Source organism: Octodon degus, unplaced genomic scaffold (genome assembly GCF_000260255.1).
Source record: "Octodon degus isolate 3935 unplaced genomic scaffold, OctDeg1.0 scaffold00214, whole genome shotgun sequence".
Classification (NCBI taxonomy): Eukaryota; Metazoa; Chordata; class Mammalia; order Rodentia; family Octodontidae; genus Octodon; species Octodon degus.
Window position 1 is genome coordinate 1,385,757 of NW_004524790.1, and position 8,608 is coordinate 1,394,364.

General features: G+C 46.1%; 1 pseudogene; it reads right to left on the reverse strand.

The window, feature by feature from the left end:
- Nucleotides 1-814: 814 nt before the first annotated feature.
- On the reverse strand, nt 815-6,933 carry LOC101570368 (annotated as a pseudogene).
- Between the last annotated feature and the right edge of the window lie 1,675 nt (nt 6,934-8,608).

The window sequence follows — 8,608 nt, forward strand, 5'->3', positions numbered from 1 at the left end:
TAGTGGGAGAGGATGGCAGAGTGATTGCTGGCAGGTTTTAGATACTAAGCTGGCTTCAGAACCAAAAGTGAGCAGGGGAAACGCAGGTGTGAAACAATGCACAGTACAGATATACAGCTCCTCTTTTGACTTGGACTATGACTTTCAATATGATTATTATGACAGGATGTACAGCTACCCACCACGTGCTTCTCTGAGAGGCTGGAGAAACATGTATTTCCTTGAAGAGAGACTGGGGAGCCCCGTATCATGGTTCGTAATGGAATCCTCAAGGAGGAGGCAATTGGAGTTTTTACGAACTCACATCTAGTTGTCCTTGGTTGACTGGGGTAAGCATTCTCTCATGCTTCCTGTCTACAGACTGATAAAAGACAACTGAAGAATCCCAAGGCAAACAGGTGCATTGGATGGGCTGGAAGTTGAGAAGATGGGAAAGTATGCCTGAAAGAAAGGCCTCAGGAGACATGGTAGCTACACATGGCGGTGGAATCCATCTGGTCTATGCAAGGAAGACAAGGGGACTAATGAGGAACACTCAGCCTCTGAAATTGTACCACATCAATATAAAAGATGAGCAGAACTGTAACCTCCATTGGTTACAGCTGTAGGGAAGTGGGGTGTCCATGTCCACATGGGAATAAGGATGAGTGTCCCACCCCAACAGAGGATGAAGAATCTCACGGTGAAGGATGACAGAGCCATTCTTAAGATCTTGGTGTGCAGGTTGAGGTGTAGGAACTGGCATAACCATGGGTCATTTTGTGCCACTGGCAAGGACACTTTAGCTGCAGGTGATGGGGCCGGAGATTGGAATTCACTTTCCAGAGCAGAAGGCTGCCGATTTCTTGCAGATGCTGGGCTTCACATGGCTGCATTTCTGATCATTCCAGCCGCTGTTGTCAAGTGCTGCGCAGTCTTCATGCGATTCATCGTTTGGCTCCCCCTTCTTCCAATACTTCCTGAAACTGGAAAAGCCATGAGAACACAGCCCTCTGCCCTGGTCTCCCTCTACAAACCACATTTGCCCTTCATGCTGCAGCAGATATCTGTTGTGGGCAACCAATGACATGCCTGGTCATGTGGCATTGGTCTGCACTGTGCTGTCTCCCATGCTTGAGAGCAGTATTGCTCCTAAAAATGATTTTTTTTCAGGTACAAGTAAACATTTCTGGGCTCCAGAAATCCAGCTGCTTCCCTATCATTCTCTTGTACTCTGGGCCTCTAGACATTTGTCTGAGCCCAGGTACTAGAAAACTAGGGATAGTACCTGTATCCCAGAATCCCCTGAAATCACACACTAGTCATTTATAAGGCCTCCTACCTAGCCTCCTGTATTCCTTCAGTAGGATATGAAAATAGATGCCCTGGCTCCGTTTCTCCGCTCTCTGCTTCTGGGACCAGCCTTATCTTTCTCCACATGTCCCCTACTTTCTCTTGAGAGATTTGAGTATAACAAGACACATTTTCAGTAGCAGTTGTCTTCTAAATTGTTGGCCTCACTATTCTTCAGACTTTCTATGAACGAGCTATGCTCTCTATTACTTCCCTGCCAACAAGGTCCTTGTCCATCTGTGATGGTGAAATTGCCACCCTATTTGCTCATGGGTATGAAGCTCACCCCATGCTTGAGTCTTGGGCTTGAGGCACACAAAGAGCAAGAGGAACCCCAGGTACAGCTCAGGTGAGGGAGCAGAACCCAACTCAATCTGTGTTGTTTCCTTTGCCTGGATATACTTGTCGGGCAGAGGTGAGCCATCCACCCACTGCCATTTGCCTTCTGTGTGCAGGTCCGAGAGCCCCATCCAGGTCCATTCATTCCCCATGTTCTGCTGCAGGAACCTCTGGAAGGGGAAGAAGAGGATTCAGGAGGACACTATTTCCCCATTTCTAGGTCACGTCTCCCTGATCTTGTACAAGAAAGTTCTTCTGCAAGTCTAATTTTTGGGCTTCTAAGTGTATCAGCCCTTGAACACCCATGTGTTTTCAGGAGTCTGAATCCTCCCACATCTGTGTGCTGTGGCAGATGTGTTCACACAGAACATGCACACCTGGCCTCTGAGCACATATACACATTTAATACTACATTTTCTATGTACAATCTTGTGTTCTGTGCATGACTATATAAACCTACTGTGGCAAGGAGACAGCATAGCTGAATAGGTAAGGAGACTACTCCAAGAAATTCGACTAAAACACAGGTAGCTGGAAGAAATGGGAGGGACATGCACCCTGAAAAGAAAACCCATCTGCTATCAGAGAAAAACTAAAGAAACAAGTCCATGAGGCCCTAGAGGAAATCAGATCAAAACTAATCTCTCAGGGGAGAAAACAAATGTGTCAACATTTCTAAAAGAAATGGTCAGCGGGTCTAGAGTAGAGATAGATAAAGAATAGCTGATGATAGGAAGAGAATGGAAACTGTTAATGATTCATATAGAAAATAAATAAAATGCATGAAGCGAATTCAAACAGATATCCAGGAAATTAAACGTTGCATGGAAAACTGGCAAACATGTTTGAAGGAAATGGAGACAGACTTTCAGGCCTTAAAGACAGGATTGCAGCTAGCAGTTATGAAAGCAAAGGTCTCTTAAAAATAGCACAAGATCAGAAAAGAACAATTCAACGGCTCTTAGATGACGCAAAGAAAAATAAAGAAACAAAGAACTGAATGTTGGGCTTCAAGCTTCTAGAATAACTTCACTATGGTCTTCCTGGACTTAGGGTGCTTGGATCCAGGTCCTGGCCCGCAGGGTCCATACTTGGAATCTTAAAGGAGGACAAAAAATGACTTACTAAGATAATGTGGCTAAGTCAAGCCGTACAGGATAAACACCGAATAGAGGGTCCCCTGCCTCTTTTGCCTTCCTCCAAACAGAAGATGCTACAGTCCGGCAATTTATGATGACACAAACTGCTCCCTGCCTGATGAGCAGGCAGTTTTTCTTTTCTTTCTTTTTTTGTGCACTGGAGTGGCAACTGGAACCACCAGGAACAAGATTAAAGACCACAGGGGTGTGTGTGTGTTCTACATGGAACAGCCAAGCCCTTCCGTGTGGTTAGAGATGCACAGGAAATTAAATAGCCGTGCACGTCAGGACTGTGCAGCCCGAGTTGTCACTCCTCTGCCAGGGGCAGGAGCCCACAGCACCCTACCCCATCTTGCCCTAGGAAGTTAAAGACTACAGCAAAGGTGGGTGATAGCGACAGCGAAACATACAAATCAACCGACAGGAAGTTAGTAGCCCACCTCAGGAGAAGAGTAAGAATTGAGAATGAGCAGCCTTGGACTGCAGTGGCAGGAGTGGAGGACTAGATCACACCACAGCCTACCACCCACCCTGAAACAAACGACCTGAGAGGACAGAGGCTTGACAAGAGGATGAGGAACACAGAAGGCTGAGCAAGAGCCAGGGGAAGCCAGAGGTGCATGGGACTGGGAGCAGCTCCCTGTCTCTGTCTGAAAACAGCACAGCAGCCGGGAGAGAGATGCTACCAGGAGAAATAGGATAAGGGGTGGGAGGCCACTGAGGAACATACAGAACATACTGGATGAAGACTCTGGCCCCAGTCCCCCCACACAGGCAGGCCAAGATCAGCCTCAAATCTGGCACAAACTATACTGCAAGCATGGCAGTGTTATCCAGTACTTTTGGACTCTTGGTGGACTCCAGAGGAATTTTGCCCTTTTTAATTTTATTTATTTATTTATTTAATTTTTTTGGCGGGACTGGGGATTGAACTCAGGCCCTTGCGCTTGCCAGAGAAGCACTTATTCCACTGAGCCATATCCCCAGCTCCCCTCTTTTTATTTTAATTTATTTTATTTTACTTCATTTCTTTCTTGTCTTTTTCTTTTTCTTTTTTGCTGGTTTTCTTGTCATTTCCTTTTCCTTTTTTGGATTTTAGCGACAGGTCTACAGGGTGTTCAGGGTCTCACTACTAGATCGGACTTGTAGCCCCTGTGCCTGCTTGCTGGTGCTTTAATCCACTGACCTATTTGGCTGTCCCTCCTTTTCTTTTTTTGTTTGTTTGTTTGTTTTTGTTTTTGGCAGAATCGGGGATTGAACTCAGGCCCTTGCACTTGCCAGGGAAGCGCTTATTCCACTGAGTCATCTCCCCGGCCCCCCTCCTTTTCTTTTTAAATTTAGCTTTTACCTATATTTTTGTTCTAATCGATTTGTCTTCTTTCCCTTTTTCTTCAGTTTACCTCTCTAAACTTAATCATATTTTCATATGAGTGAATAGTCTCTCTAATTTTTCTGTTCAACTCCAATAACCCCTTGCTTTCTCCTTCCTTCTTTCTCTTTTGCCCTCTTCTCCAGTTTCCCATAGTCTGTGTGAACATCCTTTGTCCTCCAGCTAGGCTTCTACTTTATTTCTTTTCAGTTATCTTGTTCTATACATTAGACTTTTCAAATTTCCCCAGCACAGGGTAAAATCACTCTACCAAGGAGAAAGATTTGCCTATAAGCCCAATTTATGATCAGCTCAGTTATATAACTGTAGATTTTTCTTCCATGGTTAAAGGTACACAATTAATAGTGCTACAGTTTGTCAGTTTCTAAGCTGCTTAATGCTGTGGCTAGTGCTAACTGTACTACTTGAGCTAGCATGTCATACCTGTTTTAGTAATGTGTTCTCATTTCTATAAAAATAGTGGGAAGTTTGGGAGGTAATAAGTTCACCACGTCGCAGCGTCAAAGGACTGAGAACTGAGTGAAAAAGATACCAACATGTCACTTTTTTTGGTGGAACCAGGGATTGAACACAGGCCCCTGTGCTTGCCAGCGAAGTTCTTATTCCACTGAGTCATCTCCCCGGCCCTAAAGAACTGCAGCTGACAACATGTCACTCCTAATTAAGTGGAAAAGTAGGATCTTGGGACAGACAGAAAACAAGAACCACAGAAGACATCATTGAAGAATGTATCTTGCCTGGAGAGACCTTGATGCCAGCGATAAAGCTACCTAGTACACAAACTTACAAGGATCAGCACAGAAAACAAAACAAAACAAAAACCTTTTAAATAGAAAGTGACAAGATGCAAAGGTAAAATGTAACCTCAGACCTCCAGCCCACCCAGAAGAAGTCCAGGAGGCAAGGAGATAGTGGAAGACGGAAGACACACACCTGACGTTTCTGAAATGACGGCGGCTAAAACAAAGAGACAAGTCCATGAGGCTCCAGAGGAAATCAGATCAAAACGAATCTCTCAGGGGAGACAACAAATGTGTCAATGTTTATAAAGGAAATGGTCAGTCAATCTAGAGTAGAGATAAAGAATAGCTGATGATAGGAAGAGAATGGAAACTGTTAATGATTCATATAGGAAATAAATAAAATGCATGAAATGAATTCAAACAGATATCCAGGAAATTAAACGTTCCATGGAATCCTGGCAAACTTGTTTGAAGGAAACAGAAGACAGACTTTCAGGCCTTAAAGACAGTATTGCAGCTAGCAGTTATGAAGGAAAGATCTCTTAAAAGTAGCACAAGATCAGGAAAAAAAAAAAAAAAGAATTCAATGGCTGTAAGATGATACAAAGAAAAATAAAGAAACAAAGAACCAAATGTTGCACTTCAAGCTTCTAGAATAAATTTACTATGGTCTTTCTGGATTCAGGGTGCTTGGATCCAGATCATGGCCAGCAGGGTCCCGTTCATGTTTTGCACTCCGGAAGCAGGCACTCATATGAGGCAGTTGTGTTGTCTCATTGCGAGGTGCCTTTAACTCTCATATCCACAACTTTCCATTTTCTTTCCAAATGCTGTGAACAGCCTCTCCTTCAGAAAACCCAGCCTGATGTGGAGTATTTACCCACAATTCGGGACAGATGAGTGCCCCCAAATCTGTTCAGACTCTCCAAGTACCTGTTCCTCATCACTTTCAATGATCACTAATTGGGCTCCCTCTTCTTCACAGGCACTGATGGAGCTGAGCCAGTTCTGTCTGAATGTGGAGAAAAAGTAACAACGTCCTCAGAAGAAGATCCAGTCCCAGGGACAGCGGCAGCACAGGCGGTCTGTTAGGGAAAGATGATCAGGCTGCATCCGTGCTTAGATGCCTGTACACCTGTGCTGGCCCAGCTTCAAGTCCCAGAGAACCAAGGCTCTGCTCCGACCTGTACCCCGAGGGAGGCTTTTACTTCTGGACTTCGTGAGGTAGCACTCCACACCCTATGAGAACCTGTGTGTCCTGACCCCATCGCCTCCATAATGGGAGACGTCGGGGCTCTGGACCTCAATTCAAAAACCCAGAGACTGGCTTAATCCAGTGCTTAGTGTGCTCATGTCCTGGCATACTAAGTGCTGCCCCCTGTAACTAAGTGGTCCTGTGTTACAGACAAAGAAACATGGTCAGAAAGGGCTGCTTACTGATACAGGTTTACACCACCCAGACACTGTGCCAGGGGCTGGGAGACCCTGTCTCTTGCCACTCACCTGCTCTAGCATTCAGCTGGGTTAGTTCCTTGTAGATAATCTCCTGTTCTTCCAAACTGAGGACCTTGGGACCTGTAACAAGTAAAAAAGAGGCCACAGTTATCACAAATGCAGCACATGTCAAGGTCTGGATGGAGACTACGAGGTCCTCTCCCCCACAAGCCAATGTGATGTTTGATCCCATTCCATGAGCGGGAAATATGACTCCTAGAGAAGGCCGAATATCAACACAACAGAGCCAGGACCATCTCCTGTGCCTCCTTGGTTTTCCCAGTCATCAAATCTAAGAGTGACCTTGAGGAGTTTTTACAAGCCTCTGAAAGTTCCAATCCCTGCTTCAGCTTCCCCCAGACTGGGCTACCCCAGTTGAAAGGCTGAACCAGGGAGCCCCAACCCTCAGCCTGCCCTGACCTTGGACAAGGAGCAGCAGCAGAATCACACCGAAGAGCAGGAGGAAAAGCAACTGTAGCACCACAAGGACCTGCATATGGCTGAGACAGCCTGCAGGAGAGAGACATAGGGGTTCCAGCACACTAGAGTCACCGATCGCACCTGGCCCAGAGACAGCCAGGTCACAGCTTTTGCCCAGGGCTCAGGATTCCAGATCTCACTTTCCACCTCTCCAGTGCTCAGCAGTCTGAGCCTTCACCTCCCCTTGGCCAGGACCCCAGAGTTGTAACCTACACTACCAATCCAAATGTCAGTCACAGGCAGCACCACTTGTGGCCCCAGGCTGCTCCCCCTCAAGCCCACTCCCCGCTGTCCTTGCAGTTATTGATCCAGAGCTTGGGTGGATCTAGCATCTTTAAAGAAGTATACGGTGTTGCTGGTGTTCAGTTCCTCTGCTGAGTGAGCATAGCCCCCCCTAGAGACTGCACAGTCTGAGATGCGACCTGTCCCCACAAGACCCCAAGCCCCAGCCAGGCCTCACCTTGGGGCCCAGCTCATGAGTTGTCACTTTCTTGGAGTCACTCATTAGCAGTTCTCTCCCTCAGCACCCACAGCTTTGTTTGCCACACCTCATTCTTGCTCCCTCATCTGCTGTGTCTCAGGAAAGAGAAATGGAAGTGGGCACCAGTACTGCCAGAGGCAACAGTGAGAGGGCTGAGCAGTTGCTGGAGCAAGTCCTGTGTGACCAGCGGTGCAGCAACTGCAGGGGCAAGTCCTTAAAGGTTTGGCTCCATAATGCACAAAACTGACTTTGCCAAGCGTGGCATGTCTTTACCGAAAGCTGTACCTTATTAATACAGCTATCAACAGAACCAAGCCTGTATCAGTCAGAAACTTCAAACTTTGCTTTCATTATTTCAGCCTTTTGTTGGTAGCCCCTCCAGACTGTATTGCTGTGGGGTGTGGGTGTGTAGGGCCATAGATATGAAGAGCAAAGAAAAAGGAGTGTGCTAGTGGAAGAAGAGAAGTTGGGAGAAGTGTCAGTAGGTCAAAGTGTAGACATTAAGTCAAACACTGAATTATTTTATAGCTCTAGTGATGGACAGATGTTGAAGGGTGTAATAGATTAATACGTTGTGTCAACTTGAGAGCTTAGCAGTTTAACTGCGTGACTCAGCGGGGAGCCAGTTTCCTTCCTTTGGAAACATCTTGGCCTGTGCACAAGGAGGACATGGATATGGTGGGGGTGTAAAGGACACAGCCGAGAGTGGAGATCCTGCATGAAATAGAAGGGAGAGGAGGGTTTCTCCCCCTTTTAATCTTGTTGCTTTTTGTGTCCTCTGCCATCTTGAAGCATTGCCCCTGTGCCATGCCACCCTGCCATGGAGCCTGATGATTACAGCTGAAACCTCCACTAACTGTGAGGTAAAAAAATCCTTTCCTTGCTTAATCTTGGGTGTTAGGTATTTTGTCTCAGCAATGAGAGAAAAGTGACCAACACAAAGAGGTTTGAGAGAGGACTGTGTAGGCAAGAGAACATGCGCAGATGTGTGGAAATGTATGTGGAGACTGAGGAGGCTGTGGGATTCTGGGCCTGGTAAGGTGTTTGTGAGTAATTTTTGTTGTGATGGGGCAAATGAGACTCCACTGTCTTTTGTAACTCTTATTTTAAAAAAATTTTTATTTATTTGTGTGTGTGTGTGTGTGTGTGTGTGTGTGTGTGTGTGTGTGTGTATGGCCAGCTCAGCCCACCAGGGGGCGGAGCTGGCTGG